Source organism: Mobula hypostoma, chromosome 1 (assembly GCF_963921235.1).
Source record: "Mobula hypostoma chromosome 1, sMobHyp1.1, whole genome shotgun sequence".
Lineage (NCBI taxonomy): Eukaryota > Metazoa > Chordata > Chondrichthyes > Myliobatiformes > Myliobatidae > Mobula > Mobula hypostoma.
In genome coordinates, this window is record NC_086097.1 from 222,840,193 (window position 1) to 222,867,120 (window position 26,928).

Consider the following 26,928-nt stretch of genomic DNA (forward strand, 5'->3'; position numbering starts at 1 on the left):
GGTTTATAAAAGATGTCAGCTGACAGCTTGTCTCAAGAGATGGAGACACAGAGAAAAAGAAGGGGGAGGGTGGTATCAGAAAGTAGACCAAGTGAATTTAAGGACACGATGGAAGGAAGAGGCAAAGTTGATGAAATTAACAAGCTCAGCATGGGTGCATGAATCATGACCAATGCAGTTGTCAATGTAGCAGAAGAAGAGTTGGGGAGCCTTACCGGAGAAGGCTTGGACACGGACTGTTCTACATAGCCAACGAAAAGGCAGGTATAGCTGGGGCCCATGCAGGCACTCATGGCTACTCCTCGAGTCTAGAGAAAGTGGGAGGAACTGAAGGAAAAATTGGTGAGGGTGAGGACCAGTTCTGCCAGATGGAGGAGGGTGGCGGTGGAAGGGGATTAGTTGAGAAAGAAGTGGAGAGCTTTAAGGCCCTCTTAATGGGGGATAGAAGTGTATAGGATGAAAATGAGGCTGTTAGGGCCAGAGAATTGAAAGTGAGTGAGGAGATCAGAGCATGAGAAGTGTCGCGGATTAGGTGGGCGGGGACTGACCCAAGGGCGGTAGAATGGAGTTGAGGTATGAGGACACAAATCCAATGGGGCAGGAATAGACAGAGATGTAACGGGCCTACCTGGACAAGGTTTGTGGATCTTGGGAAGGAGGTAGAAGCAAGCAGTGTGGGGTAAGGGAACAATGAGATTGGTGGCAATAGCTGGGTGTTCTCCAGAGTGGATGAGGTCAGGGATGGTGTCAGAGGAAGATTCGGGATGGTGTGGAGTGGGGTCCTCCTTGATGGGTAGATACCAACAATTGTCAGATAACTCGCAGGAGGTGTCTGAGAGTCGTTGCCTGGCCTCAGCAGCGTAGAGGTCAGCCCGTCACACAACACAGCCTGTGGGTTTGATGGTAAAATTGGCCAGAGTGGAGGGCAGTGCATTCAGAGGGGGTAAGGCTCAGGAGGAGAGAGGGGTACTGAAGTTGAGATGGTTGATGACTCGTAGGCAATTTGAGAAGAGAAGATCCAGAGCAGGCAGAGAACCGTAATGGGTGTCGAAGAAAAGGAAGAAGGTTGGAGATGGGAGAAGGGATCATCAGTGCGGGGTGTGGAATCCTTGACAGAGAAGTGGGCTCGGAGTTGGAGGTGACAGAAGAGGAGCTCGGCGTCATGGCGAGCTCGGAACTCGCTGAGGTCTGGGTGAAGGGGGACAAAGGCAAGTCCCTCGCAGAGGACAGGTCAGAGAAGGGAAGGTCGGAGGGAATGGTGAAGGCATGACAAGGATTAGAGCTGGGATCAGAGCGGGGAAGAGAATAGGTGGCACCAGCAGAGGGGGGAGGGTTGAGGTGTCAGGGAAGGTGGGTTGGGAGGAAGATGGAAGCTCTGAGGACACAAGAGGTGATGGTGAAGACTGAGAGACCCGGAGTTGGAGAGTAGAAGTAGGTGAAGGGGAGCCCAGGAACCCAACTGCAGCAAGGAAGGTCTCAGCTTGGATGTGTTTGTGATCTAGGTCCAGGCTGCAACCAGAGATAGAGGTCATGCAAGTATCTTGAAATACTGTTTCAAACCACTAGAAGGTGCTACAGCATGGCATTTAGCCAAGGTACTGTACCACAAATACTGTATCATTAGGCTCTACTTAAACTTGCAGAACCACCTTCAGAAAAAACAACATGCTACTAAACTATATACAAAACAAATGACATTGTGGAAAAGTATTATTAATCTTTCATTAATAACACGAATTTGCAGAATAAATGGCACATTTATTTTTTGGCGAAGTTAACTTAAATGATATAAACATAGAAACATAGAAAACCTACAGCACAATACAGGCCCTTCAGTCAATACCCCGACATCTCCTCTGTACCTACTTCCAAGCACCTTAAAACTGTGCCCTCTAGCATTAACCATTTCAGCTCTGGGAAAAAGCCTCTGACTATCCACACGATCAATGTCTCTCATCATCTTACGGACTTCTATCAGGTCACCTCTCATCCTCCGTCACTCCAAGGAAAAAAGGCCAAGTTCACTCAAGCTATTCTCATATTCTGCTGGAGGTAGCTGTAGCAGTTCTTCAGATCATAGCAAAATGTACAGAACAGCAGGATGCTATTTAGCCAATTGTTTGTGTCTGTGAAAGAGAATCCTTTGTTTTAATCCCACTTGGCCTTGCAGCATTAATTAGACTTATTCATTTAGCATTTGTAGACCTTTCCCTTTTGCTGTTGGCGAGGCTGGTATTTATTGTCTGTCCTAACTGCTCTGAAATCGTGAGATTAATGGAGGTGGGTACAATTACAATATTTAAAGGGCACGTGGACAGATATGTGGATAGGAAAGGAGAAAAATGGGCCAAGTGTAGGAAAGTCGGACTAGCTCTGAAAGATCAGAATAGATGGTTTTGTGCGTTTTAACTCTGACCATCTGCCATAAGCAGGACTTCCCAGTGGCCAAACATTTTAATTCCAATTCCCATTCCTGGTCAACACTTGTAATATTTGTAATGAACAGTTTACGTCAAATAATGACACACTCAAATTGCTGGAGGAACTCAGCAGGTCAGGCAGCAGCTAATGAAAGGAATACACAGTGGACATTTCAGGCTAAACCCTTCATCAGGACTGGAAAGGAAAGGGGAAGAAGCCAGAATAAGGTGGTAGGAGGACGGGAAGGAGTACAATGTAGAAGGTGATAAGTAGTCGGTGAGAAGGAAGGTAGGTGGGCGGGGGGGGGAAGAAATGAGAGGCAGGCAGATGATAGGCGGAAAAGGTAAAGGGCTGATAAGGAGAGGAGGGGCATCAGAGGGAGGTGATAGGCAGGGGAGGAAAAGAGAAGAGGTAAGACGAGAGCCAGAATGGGAAATGGAAAAAGAGAGAAGGGGGAAGGGGGTAAATTACTGAAAGTTAGATAAACTGATGTTCATGCCTTCATGTTGGAGGCTACCTATTTTGAGGTTCCACTTGGGAACCAGGTGCTGTCCAACCTTAATTTCTATCATTATTCTGCAGTGATTACTGTAGAATGGTAGGTGGGCACACAGCAATCTTGATTGTATGAGTGGAGGTGAGGAGAATGCTCTCCCTCACACCTGGATTTGTGATTACATTGCCCCAGTATTTGGGCTGATCTGGCCCATGAGCAGGACCCGCCAGCCCACACTGTTCTCCTTATCTTTGAAGGTTAGTAGACTCACACCACCAGTTCTTTGTACTTGTAGCCTTTAAAGTTCCACCACATAGCTTGCATTGTCTCTCTTCATTCGTTTTAAATAAAATGTATTACCTCAAATGTACCTCACTAAGTTCCATCCATTATGTCTCCATCATTTCACTGGGCTGTGTATGTTACTTTGAGGTCTATTATTGTACATCTGACTGTTTGTGATGCTTCAAGATTGTGTATCATCCACAGATTTCAAAATTGTGCTTTGCATCCTCAAGTCCAAAGAGCAGTGATTTTTGAAGAACACTGCTATATACTATTCACTAGTTTAAAGGACATAAGCCATGCCCTCCTTTTTTAATATACTTAAGTCATTTGTTGGTTCATTGTCTCAGCTGTTTCATTATCAATTTTACTAACAAGTTTATTACAACACACTCAAATAATCCATTAAAATCCATTTGTAGACATCAACTGACTGATGTCATCCAACCTCTCTTTTGGTCAAGTATGATTTTCCCTTAACAAATTTTGCTAGCTCTGCTTTATTTATTCATGCTTGTCGAATTCATTGTTAATTTCTCCTGGATTGTTTTTCTAAAAGCTTCCACATTATGTTCAGTTGACTGGCCTAAAGATATCCAGGATTATTCCTCTCACACTTTTTAAGCCAGCATGTAAACACGTTTCCTTGGAGTTTTCTGGTACCAGTCCTGGACCTAAATAAGACATAATAATTAGGTATAACCATTTCTATTCTTACTTTCCATAATAACTTGGAAAGAACTCAATCTAGACTAGATAATTTAGCCACTTTAAGTACCACTTTTTTAATTCCTCTTAAATATAGTTAAACCTTCCAATATTCTAAAATTATCCATTTACTGTTGCTTTTGTAATGTTCTCACAATCACTGTGTAAAATATTTGTTTATTAATAGCTTTCAATAAGCTGCCAATCTCCCTTCTGCCAATCCAGCATGTTAGCTGGATTAGTTACAGCCTGCGCCTGCATGGCATGATGAGTCTATCGGGACTTTGAGACTTTTTTGGTCTGCTGCTTATCAAATTATGGTATTGTTTTGCACTGTTATAACTATATGTTATAATTATGTGGTTTTGTCAGTTTTAGTCTTGGTTTGTCCTGTATTTTCTTGTGATATCATTCTGGAGGAACGTTGTAGCATATTTTAATGCATGCATTTCTAAATGACAATAAATGAGGACTGAACTGAACTGAACAGGCACCTCAAAGCACTCGAAAAGTACCATAAACAGTGTCTCCGCAAAATCCTCTCAATCACTGGAAGGGTAAACAAAGGTAAATCTGGAAGGCTAGGTGAACCAATGTCAGCGTCCTCGCCCTCTCTATTGGGGATGTGTACAGGGCTCCACTGAGCAGGCCACATCTTTTGTGTGCCTGGGGCCAGTCTTCCTAAAAAGACACCTTATTCTGAGGCAATCACAAGGCAAGATTATCAGAATGGCAAAGCAGAAGGTTCAAAGACCTTTTCAAAGCATCATTGAAAGAAGTACAGCATTCCCACCGGCCCACGACTGTTCCAAACAAAGGAGGAACATTTGAGACCGTATTGAGAATTGGAAGCTCATGCATAGGCAGCCCAGCAGTCATGATGAAATAGTGATATTTTCTCTCAAATTATTCACTTGCCTATGTCAGCATGGGAGTCTGTGGTTCCTGTATTGGCTTCATCAATCATCTTGAAACACACAAAACTGGAAAGGACCCACGTCATTCTCAATCCCATGGTACAACTTAAAAAACAAGAAGAAATGCCAATCAGTTCTGGTTTTTGATTTGCTTTCTCAGATCTATTTTGTAATTTTCTATTCAGTTTGATTCTACCTTGAACATGGATTCTCCTCATCGAACAGAGATTTGAAATTCAGTTTGTTGGAGAAATTAAAATTTGTTCAGGCAATACAGTGGGCCTGCTGAGTACGAATCTTCAATAGTAATACTTACATCAGGCTGCTGTTTCTTGACTACCGCTCAGTGTTCGACACAATCATACCCTCCATTCTGATCAAAACACTCCAAAACCTGGCCTCTGTACCCCCCTCTGCATCCGGATCCTTGACTTACTCACTGAGAAACCACAGACTATGCAGATTGGAAATAACACATCTTTCTCTCTGATAATCAACACTAGCACACCTGAAGGATTTACTCTCTGTGCACCCATTACCATGAGACTAGGCACGCCAACTATAAATTTGCTGATGGTGATGAGGAGGCATACAGGAGCAAGAAAGAACAGCTAGTTGAGTGGCGTTGCAGTAACAACCTTGCACTCAACATCAGTAAGACCAAGGAATTGATTGTGGACTTCAGGAAGGGAAAGTTGAGGGAACACACACTGGTCCTTATCAAGGAATCAGAAGTGGAAAGGGTGAGCAGATTCAGGACCCTCGGTGTCAAAATCTCTGAGAATCTATTCTGGGCTCAACATATTGATGTAATAACAAAAAGCCATAACAGAAGCTATATTTCATTAGGAGTTTGAGAAGAATTGGTATGCCATCAAAGACACTCACAACTTCCCATAGATGTACTGTGGAGGGCATATCACCATCTGGTATGCACAGGATCAAAAAAAAGCTGCAGAAAGCTGTAAACTCACTAGCTTCACCATGGGCACTAGCCTCCTCAACACCCAGGACACCTTCAAAAGGCGATATCTCAAAAAGGCAGTTTCCATTATTAGGGATTCCCATCACCCTGGACATCCCTCTTCTCATTGCTACCATCAAGGAGGAGGTACAGGAGCCTAAAAATACTCACTCAATGTTTCAGGAACAGCTTCTTCCCCTCAGCCATCAGGTTTCTGAAAGGACAATGAACCCATGAGCACTACGGCTCTACTTTCCCTCTCTTTTTGTACTAATTATATTTTTATATATATTCCTTATTGTAATTTATAGTTTTTATTACTACGTATTGCAACATACTACTGCTGCAAAACAACAAATTTCATGTCATATGCTGGTGATATTAAACCTGATTCTGATTCGGAATATGCAAAGCATGATATTTATGGAGTAGATTTGACTTGTAGATCATGACTCATGGAGATGGAGAATTTATCAACAAAGTTAAATCTGGATGTAATTAAGGTAGCTATAGGGGAAAGAGTAGCTGCTGAGAATGGAAATGTGGAACTTGAAAAGCTAACCACGTCAGAAATATGGTTTAAAGCTCAGCCAACTAATAACACACTAAAGTTCAATTCAGACGTAGTGATCTGGCGGATGGGAGTGTTGTCATTATTGGCAAGGTTTGCAGTGGGAATTTGAGATGGATTCAATTTCCCACATTCAGTTGAAGGGTTTTGTAATTTATCCAAGCCTAAATCTCTTGTGGTAGAAAGACTAAATTTCAAACTTCAAAGTAAATCAAAGTGCATATACGTCACCATATACAACGCTGAAATTCATGTTATTGTGGCAAATCATAGTAAGCACAAGAAACAAAATAGAATCAATGAAAGACTGTGCCCAAAAGGACAAACAACCAATGTGCAAAAAATAAACAAACTGTGCTAATACTGTACAAAAAAAGAAAGAAAGAATAATAAATATTAAAAACATGAGATGAAGAATCCTTGAAAGTGAGTCCAGTTCAGTGGGAACAGTTCAGCGATGGGAAAGTGAAGTTAAGTGAAGTTATTCCCTCTGGTTCAAAAGCCTGATGGTTGAGGGGTAATAACTGTTCCTGAACCTGGCGGTATGGATTCTAAGGCTCCTGTACGTTCTTGTACAGAAAAAGTAGACGAAGACTGATAAAAAGGTTATAATTGTCAGTGACCCATGTGTCTGCAGAAAACAGCACGGCAATAAAAAGACACTAAATCCTTCTGAAAGTTGGTGATAACATTACAAAGGATAGAGAAGCTTCACTGTTTGAAACGTCTACAAATGAAAATCCTGGAGTCTGTTCTATCCTTTGCCACAAAGAACAAAACAGAACATAGGCTCATTTTCCTTTAATGAGACAGGTAGGAATAACCACAATTTAATTATGATTTCAATGTTAAAGGTATTTTACCACTTCAACAACCTGCAACAATTAATCAAGAAGACAATGGGTCTCGGTTCGGTGTCGACTGTACTCTTCTCCATAGATGCTGCCTGGCCTGCTGAGTTCCTCCAGCATCTTGTGTGTGTTGCAATGATTAATATGCAACTTCATTAAACAAGACACAGGATTGCAGATTCTACTATTTGTGCATATACTGCTATTTGTAACAATTGTTCAGTGCATTGGTTATTTTCACCCAGAGTTACAGAATCATAGAACACTACAGCACATAAACACGCCTGTCGGCCCACTTAGTCTCTGCCAAGCTATTAATCTGCCTGGTTGCAATGATCTCCACCCAGACCATAGTCCTCCATACCCCTCCAGTCCACGTACCTATCCAAAATTTCTCTTAAATGTTGAAATCAAACCCGCATTCTCCACTTCCACACCCACACCATTAGCATCATCTGAATGAAGAATGTTCCCCCTAAACATTTCACCTTTCACCCTTAACCTATGATCTCCAGTTCTAGTCTCACACAACCTCAGTGGAAAAAGCCTGCTTGCATTTACCCCTCATAATTTTGTATACCTCTATCAAATCTCCTCTCATTCTTTTACGCTCTAGGAAATATAGTCCTCACCTACTTAACCTTTCCCTATAAATCATGTTCTCAAGTCCTGGCAACATCCTTTTAAATTTTCTCTCTACTCTTTCAATCTTACTTACATCTTTCCTGTAGGTAGCTGACCAAAGTTGCACACAACACTCCAAATTAGGCCTCCCCAACATCTTATACAATTTCAACAAAACATCCCAACTTCTGTACTCAGTATATCGATTTATGAAGGCCAATGCATCAAAAGCATTCTTTATGACTCTATCTACCTTTGATGCCACTTTCAAGGAATTATGGATATATGTATATTCCCAGATACCTCTGTTCTTCAACATTCCTCAGTGCCCCAACACTCACTGTGTGAGACCTACGCACCCTGGTTGGTCCTCCCAAAGTGCAACAGCTCACACTTGTCTGTATTAAATCCCATTTACCATTTTAGCCCATTTTTCCAGATTGTCCAGATCTTGTTGCAAGCCTTGATAGTCTTCCTTGCTGTCCACTACATCAGAATTTTAGTGTCACCCACAAATTTATTGATCCAGTTAACCACATTATTATTCAGACCATTGATATAGATGACAAGCAACATCAAACCCAGCAACAGTCCCTGCGGCACTCCCCCCCCCCCCGCCCCCCAGTCACAGGCATCCAGAGAGGCAACCATCTATTACCACTCTCTGGCTTCTCCCTCAAAGCCAACACCAAATCCTATTTACTACCTCATCTTGAATGCCAAGTGGCTGAACCTTCGTGACCAATGTCCCACGCAGGACCTTTGCAAGAACCTTGCTAAAGTCCACGCAGACAACATCCACTGCCTTGCCTTCACAAAAAAACCTCTAAGATGGTTGGACATAATCTACCACAAAGTCATGTTGACTATCTCTAATTATTTCCTGCATATCCGGATACTTACAGATCCAGTCCCTTAGAATACCTTCCAATAACTTACTCACTACTGATGTCAGGCTCACTGACCTATAATTTCCTGGCTTATTCTTAGAGCCTTTCTTAACCAACAGAACAACAATAGCTACCCTCCAATCCTCTGGCACCTTCTGTATTTGCATCTCTACTAGCATTGGAGAGTCTCCAGAGCTGGTTCACAAAAATTATTCTGGGAATGAAAGGGTTAAAAGTATGAGGCGGGCTTGATGGCTCTAGGCCTGTACTTGCTGGAGTTTATAAGAATGCTGGTGTTCTCACTGACACCTATTGAACATTGAAAGGCCTCAATACACTTGAGTGGATGTTTCCTATAGTGGGGGGTATAGAGGTGTCCAGAGGACACAGCCTCAGAATAGAGGAACATCCATTTAGAACAGAGAACAGGAGGAATTTCTTTTGCCAGCGGGCAGTGAATCTGTCTAATTCATTGCCACAGATGGCTGCAAGGCCAAGTCATTGAGTATTTTTAAAGTGAAGGTTGATAGGCTCTTGAATAGTCAGGGTGTCAAATGTTATGGGGAGAAGTCAGACAAATGAGTTTGAGAGGGGTAATAAATTAACCAGATGAAATGGCAGGATACTTGATGGGCCAAATGGCCTAATTCTGCTATGTCTTATACCTCACTTATGCTAAGGACATTTTAAATATCTCTGGTAGGGTTGCTGTAATTTCTGCACTTGCCTCCCACAGGTCATGCAGGAACACCTTGTCAGGCCCTAGGGATTTATCCACCCTAAGTTACCTGCGTATTGCACCTTGGGTGTAACTGCCTTCCTGCATCGTCCATCAATCAACCCCTCAGCCTCACGAATGATCCAGAGTTCACCCAGCTCCAGTTCCAATTCCTTAACACGCTCTGAAAGAAGCTGCTACTGTCATGGTCCGGTCCGTGAAGTCCGTATTCCAGTTCACGGTCCGGTCCATCGACCCTTGCTCCAGGTTTTCCTGTCTATCCTGCTTCTGTTCTTGTTGAGCTCTTATTGAGCCAGCTGATGCTCGTTGGGGCTGGCTGCATAAATACCTTCAGAGACCAGCGCGTGGCTGCTGGATTGTTCTTGTCCCTACTCCTTGTATCCCTTCATCTGCCTTCTGTTTCCTTGCCTGAAGCCCTGCCTTGTCTTGCTGGTAACTCTCGCCTCGGCTGAAGTTCTCGTCTCGCCTTGCTTTACCAGAAGCCTTGCCTTGTCTTGGTGATAACTCTCGCCTCATCTCGCCTGCAGTCTTGTCCTGGAGCCACCCTGTACCTAGCTCCCTTCCTGTCTCTTTCCTCCGCCCAGGTTAAGCCAGGCTGTCTTGCCGTTACCTGCGGTTGGTTCTGTCCCTTCCTGTCCCTTGCCTCCGTCGGGTAAGCCAGGCCGTCTTGCCGTTACCTGCGGTTGGCTCTGTCCCTTCCTGTCCCATGCCTCCGTTGGGCGGTGATCCGCGCCTTGCCCAGGTGAACCGTGCCCTGCCCAGGAGGAGCCTGCCTAGCCTCAAGCCTGAAGACTCCAGCCTCCTGCCTAGCCTCAAGCCTGAAGACTCCTGCCTCCTGTCAAGCTTCGCCCCTAGCCTCAAGCCTGAAGACTCCTGCCTCCTGCCAAGCTTCGCCTCTAGCCTCAAGCCTGAAGACTCTAGCCTCCTGCCTCCTGCCAAGCTTCGTCTCCAGCCTCAAGCCTGAAGATTCTAGCCTCCTGCCAAGCTTCGCCTCTAGCCTCAAGCCTGAAGACTCTAGCCTCCTGCCTCCTGCCAAGCTTCGCCTCTAGCCTCAAGCCTGAAGACTCTAGCCTCCTGCCTCCTGCCTAGCCTCAAGCCTGAAGACTCCTGTCCCCTGCCAAGCTTCGCCTCTAGCCTCAAGCCTGAAGACTCTAGCCTCCTGCCTCCTGCCAAGCCTCGCTTCTAGCCTCAAGCCTGAAGACTCTAGCCTCCTGCCTCCTGCCTAGCCTCAAGCCTGAAGACTCCTGCCTCCTGCCAAGCTTCGCCTCTAGCCTCAAGCCTGAAGACTCTAGCCTCCTGCCTCCTGCCAAGCTTCGTCTCTAGCCTCAAGCCTGAAGACTCTAGCCTCCTGCCTCCTGCCAAGCTTCGCCTCTAGCCTCAAGCCTGAAGACTCTAGCCTCCTGCCTCCTGCCAAGCCTCACCTCTAGCCTCAAGCCTGAAGACTCTAGCCTCCAGCCTCCTGCCTAGCCTCGAGCCTGAAGACTCCTACCTCCTGCCAAGCTTCGCCTCTAGCCTCAAGCCTGAAGACTCTAGCCTCCTGCCAAGCTTCATCTCTAGCCTCAAGCCTGAAGACTCCAGCCTCTAGCCTCCTGCCAAGCTTCGCCTCTAGCCTCAAGCCTGAAGACTCTAGCCTCCTGCCTCCTGCCAAGCTTCGCCTCTAGCCTCAAGCCTGAAGACTCTAGCCTCCTGCCTCCTGTCTAGCCTCAAGCCTGAAGACTCCTGCCTCCTGCCAAGCTTTGCCTCTAGCCTCAAGCCTGAAGACTCTAGCCTCCTGCCTCCTGCCAAGCTTAGCCTCTAGCCTCAAGCCTGAAGACTCTAGCCTCCTGCCTCCTGTCAAGCCTCGCTTCTAGCCTCAAGCCTGAAGACTCTAGCCTCCATCCTCCTGCCTAGCCTCAAGCCTGAAGACTCCTGCCTCCTGCCAAGCTTCGCCTCTAGCCTCAAGCCTGAAGACTCTAACCTCCTGCCTCCTGCCAAGCTTCGCCTCTAGCCTCAAACCTGAAGACTCTAGCCTCCTGCCTCCTGCCAAGCCTCACTTCTAGCCTCAAGCCTGAAGACTCTAGCCTCCTGCCTCCTGCCTAGCCTCAAGCCTGAAGACTCCTGCCTCCTGCCAAGCTTCGCCTCTAGCCTCAAGCCTGAAGACTCTAGCCTCCTGCCTCCTGCCAAGCTTCGCCTCTAGCCTGAAGCCTGAAGACTCTAGCCTCCTGCCTCCTGCCAAGCTTCGCCTCTAGCCTCAAGCCTGAAGACTCTAGCCTCCTGTCTCCTGCCAAGCTTCGCCTCTAGCCTCTAGCCTGAAGACTCTATCCTCCTGTCTCCTGCCAAGCTTCGCCTCTAGCCTCAAGCCTGAAGACTCTAGCCTCCTGCCTCCTGCCAAGCCTCATCTCTAGCCTCAAGCCTGAAGACTCTAGCCTCCTGCCAAGCTTCGCCTCTAGCCTCAAGCCTGAAGACTCCAGCCTCGTCCTGCCTGCCTGCCAAGCCTCGTCCTTGCCTAGTTCTGGGGTCTGAGCCAGAGGCAAGACCCAGGTACTGGGTCCTTGTCCAGTCTCTGGCTCAGAGTCCAAGCCCGGGCTCCTGGCTCTCTTGTCCAGTCCTGTTCCGGGTTCCTGGTTTTCGTGTCCATGTCCTTGCCCTCAGCCTGTATGCTAGTCCTGTCCCTGGTACTTCAGTGTCTGTGTCTTGCACTTGGGTCCGTTCCCAGCCACCACCTTATGACAGCTACTGGATGCACTTTGTGTCAGGAACACTAGAGGCCTCCCTGCCTTCCCATATCCAGCATTCCACTATCCTGCCTGACATCCCCACGGATCTAACTGTATAATAAGGAAGAAAGAAAAATTAAATGGAAAAAAAAATCTACCACCACCTCTCCTTGCCGAAGCCTCTACGGGCCGAAGGCTGAACTCTCCACTCTCCACACTAGCCTACTCACATTGAGGCCGCTCCACTAAACCAAACTTCTTTTTATTGGCCTTTGCCAAGAGACTACAAATACACACTCCAAAGTCTCTCAGAAAACCGTGGTGCGCAGAATGTCCCGACTGTCTCCTCCCCACCAACCCGCAAGTTTCTTTATTTAATTCTTTTATGGCAAATAACAATAGTAATTTTATTGAAAACTAATGTTTTCTGTTTATTGTGATAAACAGAACAAGTTGGTAAGGCATTGCTTTAACAATAATTGTGGTGCCTTCGGTTGTCTGCATAAACTCTGATCAGGACTATGTTTTAGTATTAAGCCGATTTACATAACAGTGACTTCGAACCTTTCGAACTCCAGTTTATAAATTGGTTTCTTCTAGTTAGGCGTGAATGTAATCCACAATAAGATATTTTTCCTGTAAACATTTTATTTTAAAAGAACGAACTGTGAATAAAATATGAAATCATGAGATCTGTTCTTAACGTTCATATAAAAGGAAAATGCTTTCGAAAAATAATGACATTCCCATTTCTAGAGTGGAATTTAATAAACATACCAAAATATCCGGGTTGTGGTAAACTACTGCAAGTTTTACTAATCATCAGACAGTAAACGTGAATATAATTTTGTTCCAAAAAATAAACCCGATTCCCTAAGAATAAAATAACGGGGACGGTTATTATCCGGCGGCGAGCCACTCACCGAGGAATAGGAGCAGGTGAATTACTGTAAAACTGATTTTTCTGTACTAGAAAAACCTCTGCGGTATTCACAGCCAAGCCCACTGCGTGTGTGTAAAAATATACCCGTGTTTAACAGGAGCGGATGCGGTTTGCTTGTCCGCCCGGAGGGGTGACCGACTTGGGCGGCGGGGGTCGTCATTAGCTAACTCTTGCTCAGGGGCGGTTTATTTGGTGCTCGCCCTGACGGTAACTGCTGAGCCCTTGCTCGACTGGCGGGCTGTGGCCAGGTAAAGCGTCTGGTGCTGAGGGGCGAGCAGCTGTCCCTCCGCGGCAAGTCCGAGGACTATCGGGCCTACTGCCAAATAAGGAGTGGGCTCTGCAGAGGGTAAGTGTGTCCACCAGATTCTTTGAAGTATGCTATAAGTTTTTTTTTAATTTGCAATAAATTTCCCCTGCCCGTGGCTTTAAAAATAGCACAAATGTCACATTTTGCGAACTGAGCAGACCTGCCAGTGTGGTTGAATGTTATTTATCCGGCAGGGTAAAACCTTGCAAAGTAAAAGACAAGCTGCGGGTTTGTGAATTCATACCGAGATCTTCGCGTAAATGCACTCCTGCAGTATCTCACTGCACGGAGTCTGTGTTTAAGCAGAAATTGGCTGGATGTTCTCCAAATATGTTTAATGCCGTTTATGTACTCCAGCTGATCTGGAAGGAGGTGGGACCAGCCGCGAAGCCGTTGCGGCATAAATACATTTTCTTTAACCTTCTGCTGATAACTTAAGTAAAAATTAGTCTTTGGAAATGGTAAGTATGAACAAATGAAAATGAATTGACAGGTCATATTTTGGCGAAATGACAAAATCTATTTTCATTAAATTCCATTAAAAAAACTCATTAGCTTCAAGATAATTAAATAAGCTTCGCACTGGCGCTTTTTTTTTCCCTTCACTGGGTTTGGTCCATCGTCAATTTAATCATCAATGTAGCCTATGGTAGAACTGTTGCCCAGGAGATAACTAAACAGAACATTAATGTGTAATATTTCAAATACTTTCTATGTAGATATTAAAATATGCAGCTTTTTCGTGCTTTCGATTGACTGCAGTACACAAGTGTCCTGTTTAATTTTTTTTTACAAAGGAAGAAAAAGTGGAGGAGTCCTTTTGAGTGGAATTTTGATGTCTGTGGACTTGTGGCAATTGTTTTGGCATACATTGCAAACTGAACCTTCTAGCTGACATGAATTGAAGAATACTAATATACAGATTCCTCTGATGTGATATGATTGGCAAGGAGAAACCATAAGATAGGAAGAGAATTAGGCCATTTGGCCCATTGAGACTTCTCTGCCATTTCATCATGGCTGATCCATTTCCCCCTCAGCCCAGTCTTCTACCTTCTCCCCATATCCCTTTATGTCCTGACTTATCAAGAATCTATCAACTTCTGCCTTAAATATACCCGATTACTTGGCCTCCACTGCCACCCCTGGTAACGAATTCCAGATTTGCCACTCTCTGTCTGTTCTAAATGCACATCTCTCTATTCTGAGGCTGTGTCCTCTGGTCCAAGACTTCCCCACCACAGGAAAGATGCTCTATCAAGGCCATAAGACCAAAAGATATAGGAGCAGAATTAGACAACTTGGCCCATCGAGCCTGCTCCACCATTTTATCATGGCTGATCCACTTTTCCTCTCAGTCTCAATCTCCTGTCTTCTTCCAATACCTTGTCGACGCTGACCTATCAAGAATCTATCAACCTCTGCCTTAAATATAAATAAATACTTGGTCTCCACAGCAGCCTTCGCAATGAATTTCACAGATTCACCACTCTCTGGCTAAAGAAATTTCTCCTCATCTCCATTGTAAAAAGATGCCCCTCTCTTCTGAGGCTGTCTTCTCCAGTCAGTTTCAGTTTCCCAAGCACCTTTTTGCTAGGAATGGCAACTTCACTCGATTCTGTCCACTGACGCCCTTCAACTTCCATTGTTCTGCTAGTATCTTCCACATTGAAGACTGATGCAAAATACTTATTCAGTTCGTCTCCCATTTCCTTGTAACCATTACCACCTCTCCAGCATCATTTTCCAGCAGTCCCATATCACAGGGATTTAATTGGGTAGCACTGTCTTGTTGGGCCAGAAGGGCCTGTTGCCGCACTTTATCTCTCTAAATAAAATAAAATTAAAATTAAAATTAAATAAACCTGCACACAACATTCAAAGTGCAAGCTCACCAGTGCTTGTACAGCTGTAATGTGACATGCCAGCTCTTCTACTCAGTGCCCTGACCAATGCAGTTAAGTGTGGCAAATGCCTTCTTTACCAACCCGTCTGTCTGTATCCTGACTCTCATGCAACTATGTACTTGTACCCCTAGGTCCTTCTATCTTACAACATTCTCCAAGACCCTACTGTTTAGAGTGTAAGTGCTGCCCTGCTGTAATCTCACAAAATGCAACTCTCTGTACTTGCCTGTGTTAAACCGTTTACCGTTCAAAGGTCCAATTTAATGTCAGAGAAATGTATACAATATACATCCTGAAATGCTTTTTCTTCGCGAACATCCACGAAAACAGAGAAGTGCCCCAAAGAATGAATGACAGTTAAATGTTAGAACCCCAAAGTCCCCCCACCAGTTCCCCTCCCTCCCTTGTGTAAGCAGCAGCAACAATCTCCCCCCTCCCGCCACCGGCAAAAAAAAGCATTGGCACCCGCCACCGAGCACTCAAGCACGAGCAAAGCAACAGCAAAGACACAGACTTGCAGTTACCCCAAAGACTTTCCCTTTCACCCAGTATACAACATATCACAGGTTCTCTCTCTCCCTAATAAGGGAGAAGGAGGTGTCTCCGTTTTCCCAGCTAGCAGGGAGGCATAACAAAGAACTCGCTGGTTAATGATGTTAAAAGTCCGCTTTTTTCGAGCTCTGTGCCTGAATATCTCAATGACCTTGGGTCTCCAGGTGCACAGCTATAGATGTTTTGACTCCCCCGACGACACACGGGTCTCCTGCCGTGACATTGACCCTTGATCCACCCGTCCCAAGAGCCCCGACATCCTAGGCTTCCAAGTCCGAGCTGGACTCTTAGGCCGAGCCCTTGGTGTGCTGAACAAAGTCCAATTATGAAACCCTGAGAGCAGGTCCTATTCCCGCAAAGGATCGAAGTCAGTGTGTAACTCCAAGTCAGGATCTTCAAAAGAACCCTGAAAGGGAAAAATAAAGATGTTAAAGATGGAAATAGAGCTGCTTCAGAAGATGCAAGCAAAGGAATTGCCATTTCGTGCCATCATTACTCCGCTCCACCTCCTTGAGTATGGCCCACTTTCCCAGTTGCTCTAAGTTCTTTGAAGCAACACACATAAAAGTTGCTGGTGAACACAGCAGGCCAGGCAGCATCTATAGGAAGCGGTACAGTCGACGTTTCAGGCCGAGACCCTTCGTCGGGACTAGGGTCTCGGCCCAAAACGTCGACTGTACCTCTCCCTATAGATGCTGTCTGGCCTGCTGCCTGGCCTGCTGCGTTCACCAACAACTTTTATGTGTGTTGCTTGAAATTCCAGCATCTGCAGATTTCCTCATGTTTGCCATCTAAGTTCTTTTGTAATCTTAGAAAATCTTCACCTCACCTTTAGAATGGAAGGCTCTGTGGGAGGGAAGGGCTAGATTGGTCAGTGTAGGTTAAAGAAGTTGCAGAATATTGTGGGCTAAGGAGCCTATACTGAGCTGTACCATTCCATGTTCTATGATGCCACCCTTAAATTTACTAACCATGTCTACAATCCCATCTGAATCATTAATATAGATGCTAAACAAAGCACTGATTCCCCTACACACCAATGGTCATGAGTCTGCAGTACGAAAAGCAACCCTCTACTGATTGTAGCCTAATCCACTTTTTTTATCTCTAGGGGCCAATAATGACAACAAAAAAGGTGCTTCAAGAAAATCAATTTTATACAGTGACTCATAACCAACCTAATAACCGCTATATTACAGAAGTGATATTTGCCCGACGCCAGCCCCCGAGGCCTGAGTCAATGTGGATAGGGTCTTGGCCGGAATGAGCCAAGGACAGTGGAAGAAGACAAACCAAAGTTTTTGCCACATCATAAAAGGAACAGGAAGTGCCAAATGTGAGAATGTTTTTGCAGCCACCATTTTGTGAACTATTGTGAACTGGTCCTTGCTCAGAGAAAGCTTAATCAGAGCTCCTGAAAGTGGACATGATGAGTACCTAGCCAATAATAAGACCATAAGATATAGGAGTAGAAGTAGTTCATTTGGCCCATCGAGTCTGCTCTGGCATTCAATCACGGGCTGATCCAATTCTTCTAGTCATCCCCACTCCCCTGCCTTCTCTCCATACCCTTTGATGCCCTGGCTAATCAAGAACCTATCTATCTCTGCTTTAAATACACCCAATGACTTGGCATCCACAGCCACACATGGCAACAATTTCCACAGAATTACCACCCTCTGACTAAAGTGATTTCTCCGCATCTCAGTTCTAAATGGATGTCCTTCAATCCTGAAGTTGTGCCCTCTTGTCCTAGAATCCCCTACCATGGGAAATAACTTTGCCATATCTAATCTGTTCAGGCCTTTTAACATTTGGAATGTTTCTGTGAGATCTCCCCTCATTCTCCTGAGCTCCAGAGAATACAGCCCAAGAGCTGCCAGATGTTCCTCATACAGTAACCCTTTCATTCCTGGAATCTCTCTTGTGAATCTTCTCTGAACCCTCTCCAATGTCAGTACATCCTTCTAAAAAATAAGGAGCCCAAAACTGCACACAATACTCCGAGTGTGGTCTCACGAGAGCCTTATAGAGCCTCAACATCACATCCCTGCTCTTACATTCTATATCTCTAGAAATGAATGCCAACATTGCATTCGCTTTCTTCACAACTGACTCAACCTAGAGGTTAACCTTTAGGGTATCGTGTACAAGGACTCCCAAGTCCCTTTGCATCTCTGCGTTTTGATTCTCTCCCCATCTAAATAATAGTCTGCCCATTTATTTCTTCCACCAAAGTGCATGACCATACACTTTCCAACATTGTATTTAATTTGCCACTTCTTTGCCCATTTCCCTAAACTATCTACATCTCTCTGCAGGCACTCCTCCACCTATCTTTGTATCATTGGCAAATTTAGCCACAAATCCATTAATACCGTAGTCCAAATCATTGACATACATCGTAAAAAGCAGCGGTCCCAACACCGACCCCTGTGGAACTCCACTGGCAGCCAGCCAGAATAGGATCCCTTTATTCCCTCTCTCTGTTTTCTGCCGACCAGTCAATGCTCCACCCACGCTAGTAACGTCCCTGTAATTCCATGGGCTCTTATCTTGCTAAGCAGCCTCATATGTGGCATCTAGTCAAATGCCTTCTGAAAATTCAAGTATACCATGTCTACTGCATCTCCTTTGTCTACTCTGCTTGTAATTTCCTCAAAGAATTGCAGTAGGTTTGTCAGGCAGGATTTTCCTTTCAGGAAACCATGCTGGTTTTGGCCTATCTTCTTATGTGCCTCCAGGTACTCTGTAATCTCATCCCCAACAATCGATTCCAACAACTTCCCAACCACTGATGTCAGGCTAACAGGTCTATAGTTTCCTTCCTGCTGCCTCCCACCCTTCTTAAATAGTGAAGTAACATTTGTAATGGAATACAATGCCAAAATGTATTGATTCTTAAAAGATCATTGTTAATGCCTCCACAATCTCTCCAGCTACTTTCTTCAGAACCGAGGGTGCATTCCATCAGGTTCAGGAGATTTATCCACCCTCAGACCATTAAGCTTCCTGAGCACCTTCTCAGTCATAATTTTCACTGCACAAACTTCATTTCCCAGACACTCTTGAATATATGGTATACTGCAGACGTCTTCCACTGTGAAGACTGATGCAAAATACACATTCAGTTCTCCTGCCATCTCTGCATCTCTCATTACAATATCTCCAGCGTCATTTTGTATTAGTCCTAAATCTACCCTCGACTCTCTTTTACCCTTTATACTTAAAAATGCTTTTAGTATCTTCTTTGATATTAGTTGCCAGCTTCCTTTCATAATTCATCTTTTCCTTCCTAATGACCTTCTTAGTTTCCTTCTGCAAATTTTTAAAAACTTCCCAATCCTCTATCTTCCCACTAGCTCTGGCTTCCTTGTATGCCATCACTTTTGCTTTTACTTTGGCTCTGACTTCACTTGTCAGCCACGGTAGTGTCCTTCTTCCCTTTGAAAATTTCTTCTTATCTGGAAATTTCAAGGTCGTCTATTTTATTCCTTATTCTGCATGCATTCAAATACAACACTCTCAGTCCAGTATTTGTTGCTTTCTGTTTTAACTGCACCACACCTCTATTGCCGTTTAACTCATGCCACTGGCTGTGATTATGTCTCATCCCCTGCCTGTTCTTTCTCTAATCTCTGTTGCACGCTACCTTTGATTTTTTTCTGTTTTCCCCTTCCTCAACCCTATCACTCCAGTTGTCAATCCCCTGCCAAATTAGTTTAAACCCTCCCTAACAGCTCTATTAAATGTGCCCACGACGATATTGGATCCCTTGGGTTCAGGTGTAACCCGTCCTTTTTGTACAGGTCGTACCTCCCCCAGAAGAGGCCCCAATGATCCAGGAATCTGAAACCCTGCCCCCTACACCAGTCTCTCAGCCACACATTAATATGCCTGATAATGCTACTCTTACACTCGCTAGCACGTGGCATAGGCAGCAATCCTGAGATTACTACCCTGGAGGTCCTGCTTTCAGCTTCCTACTTAACTTCCTGAATTCTCTCTTCAGGACCTCCTCCCTTTTTCTACCTATGTCATTGGTACCAACATGTACTAAGACTTCTGGCTGTTCACCCTCTCCCTTCAGAATACTCTGTACCCGGTCCGAGACATCCTGTACCCTGGCACCTGGGAGGCAACACACCATGCGGGTATCTCTATCAGGCTGACAGAACCTCCTGTCTGTTCCCCTCACTGTGGAATCCCCTGTGCCTACTGCATTCCTCATCTCCTTCTCTGCCTTCTGCACCACAGAACCAGGCTCAGTGCCAGAGACCCAATCGCTGTGGTCGTCCTCTGTCAAGTCATCATTTCAACCACATCCGAAACCAGATAATGATTACTGAGGCAGGTGGCCACAGGGGTGCTCTGTACTATCTGTAGCTCTTCCCTTCGCTTCCCTGACCGTCACCCACTTTTCTAACTCCGGCAGCCTCGGGGTGACTAATTCCCTGTAACCTCTCTTCATATCCTGTTCACTCTCCCTAATGGGCTGTAGGTCATCGAGCCGCAGCTCCAGATCCCTAACACGGTCTCTCAGGAGCTGCATCTCGGTGCACCTGGCGTAGATGTAGCCATCTGGGAGACTGGAAGGTTCCCAGGATTCCCACATCCGACACCCAGAGCAAAATACTAACCCTACCGACATGCTCTCTATTCCTCAAAAAAAATGCAAAGGAAAACCAGAAACAAAGTCCAGCTAATCTGCTAAACCTGGAGATCATTTCCAAATAACAGGCTGCTTTTTTTTGGTAAAATAAAAATGACAGGCTTTTGAAAAGAACTGCCAGTGACCTGAAGTAAACTTAGCCCAGCATTTGGCTGACCTGGTTAAACTGGTTTGAACTGGCTTCACTTGGGGAGAACAAAGAAAGTGACATTTGGCATAATTCTGGTGGAAGAGCAATAAAGTGGGCCAGATCTAATGAGAAGCTGGACATAGGCTCTGGCCCATCTGACTAGCCTGTGAAATTGAAACACGACAGTTCTATCTGATTTTAAAAAGGATAAGAATTTCAGGTGGGGAATAGCGAAAACTCTGAAAATCAACCATCACGGAGGTTGTATGTGGTTTATTATTGCAATTCGAATGTGCAGGAATGTAAGAACATGCTGAGAGTGGTGGACTGTGCCCAGTGCATCATGGGTACATCCCTCTCCACTATTGGTCGTACCTACAGGAGATGTCAGCAACAAGAAGGCAACATCTATCATCAAAGATCCCCACCACCTGAGCCTTGCCATCATCTTGTAGCTACTGTCGGGCAAGAGATACAGAAGTCTGAAATCCCACACCACCAGGTTCAAGAACGGCGACTTCCCTTCAACCATTCAGTTACTGAACCAAATGGCAAAATTCTAATCACTATAGTTAGCATGACTATGACCACTTTGACTACTTTGCATTAAAGTGGACTTTTTTTTTTAGTAACGCACACAGAATGCTGGGGGATCTGAGCAGGTCAGGCAGCATATATGGAGTGAATTGAATGGTGGATATTTCAGGCCAAGACCCTTCTAACTGTGTTTTCTTGTAAAGAAAATATAAGCTTAATTTACTTTTTTCCTGTGAATACAACTTGCATATGACGCTATGTGCCTGTGATGCTGCTGCAAGTTTTTCGTTGCAATTGTGCATGCACGAATTTGTGCATATGACTTTAAATAAACTCATCATCAGAAACATGAAGATTGTGTCAGGATCAGGAGGAACTCCTGGCCAGCATAAATTCCTGTTCCTGGGCTTTACCTTTCCCATTCTTTAACTGTTCATGGAGAGTCAGAGAGATCTAGTGAATGTGTGCACAGATATTTAGTCTTGTATGAATTGAGTGCTTCTTGTTAATTTAACCAATAAAGGTATTTCTTAATTAATAAAGATTCTCTTTGCCTAAACAATTAATTATTGTGGTTGGCGGTGAATATCTGCAACACTGGTCTAGCTTCAGTGCTGGTTTTGACGAAATTAAAAAATCGTAAGGTTTAGATTTCAATTGATAAGCAAAACAGTCTATATTCCAAATCTCCTTATGACACAGAAGGAGGCCTGCCTGTCAGTTGTGAGAATGTTTCCATTACCCCATTAATTCCCCAATAAAATCTACCAATATCCTTATCATCTCTGTTACTTATACATACACACACACACACACACACACACACACACACAATTTAAAATGGACACTTCACCTACCCAGTAGTATAGTTGTGGGAAGCACGTGGCCAAGTGGTTAAGGCATTGGACTAGCTACCTGAAGGTCATGAGTTCGAGCCCCAGCTGAGGGAACGTGTTGTGTCCTTGAGCAAGGCACTTAATCACACATTGCGCTGCGACGACACTGTCCTAATGAAGCATGGGCAACTGCTGGTCTTCCATACAACCTTGCCCAGGCCTGCAAGAAATGTCATCCCTAGTGTCCTCCTCAACTGCATCCATCCCAGTTACCACAAACTGTGGTGTGGATTCTTTCATTGGAGGAACAATAGATAAGGACTTCACTGTTTTATAAACTCCAAGAGAAGTAACCCCAACATCAACCATTGTGAATGATGTTTTAATTTTGGCTCTTGCAAAATTTTTGACTCTGTCAGTTAAGAGAGGCTGACAGTGGAAAATATTTTTCAAATTTCAAATGTCATCTCCAGTGTCCTCCTCAACCACATCCATCTCAGTGACCGGAAAGGGTGGTGTGGTTTCTTTCATCTGGAGGTGCAATGGATAAGGACTCCACTGTTGCATAGCTCCAAGAAGAATAATTCCAGCCGTGATCATAACCACTCATCTAAGCTTGGTGCAGACTTCTATCAAGCAAGGTTATGTCAGTACCCCTATACATTTCTCAAGTTTTCTCAAGGTATTGTTGTATGTCACCTCCAATGAATTTCCCTCCTGCAAGGTAATGGAGATGATCTACATCACTAGTGAGAAACCATTTATCCTTCACTCTAGAAGTTGATCAGGCTACAACATGGCAAATGATGCCTGCATATGCACACTTTTGGAGGATGAACTCCAAGCCATAAATTAATCTACTGAGGCATACACTGGCATGGGATTTCTACTAGTTTGCCCCTGCTTCAGCTCATAGTCCTGAAATAAAGGAATTGTCGATATTTCAAATTAAAACCTGATTCAGGGTTTCAATCATAAATGTTGATAATTTCTTCCCCTCTTCCCGTCCACCACCATTCCCCCCACCCCCCCCAGCAGATGCTGATTGGCTTGCTGAGTTCCTTCTGCAGAATGTTTGTTGCTGACAGTGAAGCATCTTGTCAAATGGCTTTGACAATCTATTCTGGTAATAACTCTGCAGCTCTAGAAGTTTCTCAAAAGTTTTAGCTGACGTACTGAGTCTGCGAAGACTTCTAAGAAGGTAGAGGCGTTGCCATGCCTTCTTTATAATGGCACTTACGTGCTTGTCCCAGGACAGATCTGCTGAATGAAAACACCAATCAAGTTAAAGATTTTGCTTCCTGAATACTTTTGGGTGTACTTTATCAATTTTTGTCTGCTGATCATGAAAATCACCGTGTAATTTTTTAAATCACCTATATATTTATTAATTCAATTCACAATGTAAGCTGAAAAGTTCTCTATCTTGTCCAGCCCTGCCTGGCCATGCTTAGGCAGGGCGGATGCTGCATGGCAGGGCAGGTTACAGGAAAACAGGATATGGAGTCTGAAGGAGGCAGATGAAGGTGTCATGATGCCTGAGCCAGGAATGGAAAACAATGCTGACAGAGATTTTTAACCTTCTATGTCATGTGAGCCTCATCTGAGTTAAATAACCTAGTCAAAGACTTGGGTTTGTCAAAGGCAAAAAGCAAAATTACTAGGTTCAAGACTGCAAGGATGGGATCTGCTGTCAACAGGCACAAAATTTTCTGTGAAGGATTTTGATATTTGAGACAGATGTTTCCCAGAATAACTGATACCAAGATTAAGGAAGGCATTTTTGTTGGTCCACAAGTCAAACAGGTCATCAATAACAGGCAATTTGAAGAACTTCGAGTGGGATCAGAAAAAAATTGCATGGAAGGCATTCAAGGATATTGTTAAAAATGTCCTTTGCATCTACAGAACACCAAACTACATGCAGCTGGTTGACAACATGCTTCAAGCATACAAAATCATGACCTTTCCCACTCACCTGCCTATTACTGGGTCCTCTCCTCTTTCCTTTTCTCCTATTGTCTACTCTCAATCTCCTATCAGATTCTTTCTCTTCTCCAGCCCTTGACCTTTCCCACAGACCTGGCTTCACCAATCACCTTCCACCTAGCCCTTTTCCCCCTCCCCACTCCCACCTTATTATTCTGGCATTTTCCGCCTTCCTTCTCAGTACCGAAGGAGGGTCTCGGTCCAAAACATCAGCTGTTTACCTTTTTCCATAGATGCTTCCTGACCTCTCGACTTCCTCCAGCGTTTTATGGGTGTTACTTTACTTAACATACAGTATTTCAACTCTACAGACTTAAATGCAGGGAGCCTAATGAAGATGTTTTCAGATGATACAAAAAGGTCATTTGTTTGGTGTACTGTGGGGAAAGTTTAGATTGCAGAAGGTCTGGTTAATTGAGCAAAAAGTGCAAGTGGGGTTTAATCTAGAGCAGTGTGAAGCATTTGGGGAGTTACAAGGAAATTCAGCAGAAGTAGTTACAGATATTTCTGAGATGCTATCTTTTATTAGCCAAGGCATGGGATAGCAGAAAAGAGAAACTACCCAGAGCGCATACAACATTAGTTCGACCACAGCTCAACTTTTGCCCACAGTTCCAGTCATTGCATTATAGGAAATACATGATTGCGCTGGATAAAATTCAGAGGAAATTTTCAATACCTTGTCAAGACTGGAAAACTATAGTTCTGAGAAATAATTGGATAAGGTCCCATAAGCTTTTGTAAACATTTTATTGACTTGAACTTCCAGTTTTAAGGATCTCTGAATGCACATGCCAAAGTCATTTTCTTTATGCTGCTTAATATTCTGCTGTTTTGCTTTTTGTTCCCTTGTATTTTGGAACAGAGGAAGCTGAGGGCAGACTTAACTGAGGTACGTAAATTATGAGAGACCTAGATGAACAATATAAGAAGGACCTATTTCCCCCAGCAGTGGTATCAAAATCAGGGGGGCATAGATATAAAGTAATCTGTTAACGGATCAAGAGGGGAACTCAGGCAAGTTTTTTCTTCACCATATTTGCACTCACATTGCCAATTGTACAACAAAGTGGAAGTTTCAGCTGTGTGTCAATAGGTACTGTAAATCTATATTATTATTATTATTATTATTAGTAGTAGTAGTAGTAGTAGTAGCAGCCTTGGACTTTCTGTTTTTATTAACTTCAAGTACACCAGTAGCTTCAGTCTTGTAGACCACTTATTGACACTGAAAAACACTGTATGGGCAATTGTAAACACAGGAGACTCTGTAGATGCTGGAAATCTTGAGCAACACAGGCAAAATGCTGGAGGAACTCAGCAAGTCAGGCAGCATCTATGGAAGGGAATAAGCATTGGATGTTGGGGGCTTTGAAGGGTGTCATCCCTATAATGTTCTTTATACTCCTCCATGGCTGCTGTCTGACTTATTGAGTTTCTCCAGAATTGAGTGTGTGTTTCACAAACAATTGCACCATCTGCAATGTCAGGTCCAAACATGATTTGGAGGAATCCGAAGCATCTAGTTTAATTAGGAGAGCTCGGTAAGTGTGACAGGAATATCTTTATTCAAATTGCCTTAGGACTTAGACCTTAGACCTTGCCAGTATGATTTGTTTTGTGTTTTAAGTGCATATATATCATTTAGTCCACCACCATAATTTGATTTTAAGATGGTCCTCAATAGTGAAAATGTGTCTACTTTGAAAAGATGCTTTGAGGATTCAGAAGTGGGTGCTTTGGAAGAAACTCAGCATGCTGGCTACTTTGATTTTAGTCCTGTACAATGAAAAGATTTTGTTTCTTTGGGGCCACTCAGCCATTTAATGGAATTTGCCAGCTGTGATTTCTGTAAGTATGACTTCTCAGCCCTGGTGAACTGAAACATGAGAAACTCCGAACTTAATTGAAAAATAGAACTAACAACAAATAAAATCAGAGTTACCTGTCAGCTGCTCTTTCCTACAGTAATCAGTTTAATGAATTACCTCTTAACATATGCATGTATTGCTAGTTTTGTGATATTTGTTAGTTATTGTACAAGATAGAACAATAGTGTTTCCCTCGGGTAAGCAAGTATATTCTCTCCTTTTTTTATCGTTTGGTACAATAAGAATATATCTTGAAGATTCTTGGTAACCATCCAGGCACAACTTATGTGATCTTTATCTAATTGTTTATTTTAGCATTCACACTTTGTCTGCCTGAACAGGAAATCAGATTCCCTATTGCTGGCTTTCCTGAAGCATATGAACATCTATTGATGTGGGTTTTCTTCCCCCTTTTCACACTAGGCTGCTGAGAACAAATGTAATACCATGTTAGAAATAGATAGACTCTGGCTGTGAGGAGTTTGTACATTCCCTCTGTGACCGTGTGGGTTTCCTCCAGGTGCTCTGGTTTCCTCCCACAGTCCAAAGGCGTATTGTTTAGTAGGTAAATTGGTCATTGTAAATTGTCCTGTGAATAGGCTAGGGTTAAATAGATTGATTACTGGACAGTACAACTTGTTGGGCTGGAGGGGCTTGTTCTGTGCTGTATCTCCAAATAAATTATCTAGTTGCAGATTACGCTGTTCCGGGGGAATGGATAATTGCAAATGTCACTCCGCTTTTCAGGAAGGGAGGGAGGCAGAAGAAAAGAAATTGTAAGCCAGTTAGCCTGACCTCAGTGGTTGGGAGGATGTTGTGGTCAATTGCTACGGATGTTGTTTCGGGGTACTTGCGGGCATGTGATAAAATAGGCCATAGTCAGCAAGGTTTCCTTAAGGGAAAATCTTCCCTGACAAATGGAAAGAAGTGCATGGAGTAAAGCCAGATCTAACATACAGAGAGGCTTTGAGGAAAGAGAAGCAGAATAAACAGTGTAAAAACAGTAAGGTAGAAGGGCTGAA

General features: G+C 44.0%; 1 protein-coding gene across 1 annotated transcript in view; it reads left to right on the forward strand.

Annotated features, from left to right (window-relative positions):
• Positions 1 to 13,215: 13,215 nt before the first annotated feature.
• LOC134355254 (ATP-binding cassette sub-family C member 9-like) overlaps positions 13,216 to 26,928 on the forward strand; it is a 176,333-nt gene continuing 162,620 nt past the window's right edge. The window contains exon 1 of the mRNA XM_063065063.1: positions 13,216 to 13,451. The gene's annotated coding sequence lies outside the window, so the exon portion shown is untranslated. The remainder of the gene's footprint in view (positions 13,452 to 26,928) is intronic.